Below are 1,980 nucleotides of genomic sequence, written 5' to 3' on the forward strand. Positions count from 1 at the left end.
AAAAAAAAAAAAAAAAGTGGGTGCTGGTAAACGAACTCAGGACCTTTGGAAGAACATCCTGTGCTCTTAACCACTAAGCCATCTCTCCAGCCATGGTTTTTGTTTGTTTGTTTGGTTGGTTGGTTTGGTTTGGATTTTCAAGACAGAGTTTCTCTGTGTAGCCCTGGTTGACCTGGAACTTGCTCTGGAGACCAGGCTGTCCTGAAACTCACAAGGACTGGGATCTGCATGCTGGAATTAAAGGCACGTGCTATCACCACCTGGCCTTCCTTTCTTTCTCTCTCTCTTTTTCTTCCTTCTCTCCTTCCTTCCTTCCTTCCTTCCTTCCTTCCTTCCTTCCTTCCTTCCTTCCTTCCTTCCTTCCTTTCCCTTTTTCCTTTTTTTGTGACAAGGCTTGTTTATGTAGTCCTTGCAGGCCTGGAGAGATCATCCTACTAAGCCTTCTGAGTGCTGAGATTACAGGAGTGCACTACCACGTCCCACCAAACCCACTGATTTAGTCTGGCTTACTATTACAGTGTGACTGGGAAGAGACCTACCCTACAGTTTTTGCAAAGTGGTGTTAATCATCTCAACATTGTACAATACATCCTTTCCTTACAGCTTAAAAATGTTAGCTTCACTTTTGGTTTCTTATTTTTATTTCTGTGTATGGTGTGTATAGCTAAGGACGGAATGATGGTCTTACACATATTAGATACATGACCACTACTGAGCTACACTCTCATTCCCAGCCAATGGTTAACTTTAGCCATTATCAATTTCACATACATATCTACATATACTCAAGCACAACTACACAAAGTAAATATATTAGTTTCTTTCTGGATCATACATTTCACTGATATATTCTGTGTGTATGTGTGTGCGTACTCGTAAATGAGCATGCCCATGTAAAGGCAGGGCAGTCAATGGAGAGCCTTGTCCTCAAGTTCTTCCCACCTTATTTTCAGACAGGGTCTCACGCTGAACCTGGAAGCCCCTACCTGACTAGGCTGGCAGGGTGGGGTTTCCAGGGCTCTTGTCCTCCTGCACAGCTCTGGTTACACGAATGCGGCCATGTCCAGTTGTTTGTTTTGTTTTGAATGCAGGTTCTAGGGAGCAAACTCAGATCCTTTTCTTTGCAGATTTATTCTATTGCCTAAATTACACCCTTCTGGGGGATGTTGTTGTTTTATCAAAGAGAGTAATGAGTAGCCCAGGCTAGCCTCAAACTCACTACTTTACCTTGAACTCTTGATCTTGTCTCATCTTCTCAAAGTACCAGGATTAGGTGTGTACCACTGTGCCCAGTCTCATGCTGCATTCTCAAAGTCCTCAGCTACTCTTATATACTTTATGTTCTAAATTAACAATTATTATTTTATATTTTGCTTCTATTTTTTGAGGTGCTGGGGATCAAATCCTGGGGCTCAAGAATATTAGGCACGTGTTATACTTCTTTGCTGCAATCCCAGCCTTAAACACTTTATTAATCTACTTTTGGGGTACTAGGAATTATTTTTTGTTCTGTTTTTTGTGAAAACAAGGTCTTGGTATATAGCCCAGATTGACCTGAAACTCATTATGTAGTTCAAGCTACCCTCATACTATATATCCTGTCCCATGATTATAAGTATATGCTATGATAAAGAATTTCATTATTGTAAAATTACTTGTGTGTATGTATGTGGTATCTAGGTTGAACATATGACCTTATGTATGTCAGACAAATGGTCTACCATTGAGATATATCTTTAGCCCTTCATCATTAACATTATTTTTTTTAAGTTTTGTGTGTGAGAATATGTGTGTATACATGACCCACAACATGTATGTGGGGGTCAGAAGACAACTTGTGGAGCTGGTTCCCACCCTCTACCCTGCTGAGCTAATTCATTGGCTCCTCCTCTCTCCCCTCTCCTCTCTCCTCTGTCTCCTCTCTCCTCTCTCCCCTCTCTCCTCTCCTCTCCTCTCCTCTCCTCTCCTCTCCTCTCCTCT

The 1,980-nt window shown here is 41.7% G+C and overlaps 1 protein-coding gene across 2 annotated transcripts in view; it reads right to left on the reverse strand.

The window, feature by feature from the left end:
- Positions 1–1,980, reverse strand: part of Trip4 (thyroid hormone receptor interactor 4) — an 82,862-nt gene that overhangs the window by 33,393 nt on the left and 47,489 nt on the right. The window lies entirely within an intron of this gene.

This window comes from Mus pahari, chromosome 10, assembly GCF_900095145.1.
Source record: "Mus pahari chromosome 10, PAHARI_EIJ_v1.1, whole genome shotgun sequence".
NCBI classification, from domain to species: domain Eukaryota; kingdom Metazoa; phylum Chordata; class Mammalia; order Rodentia; family Muridae; genus Mus; species Mus pahari.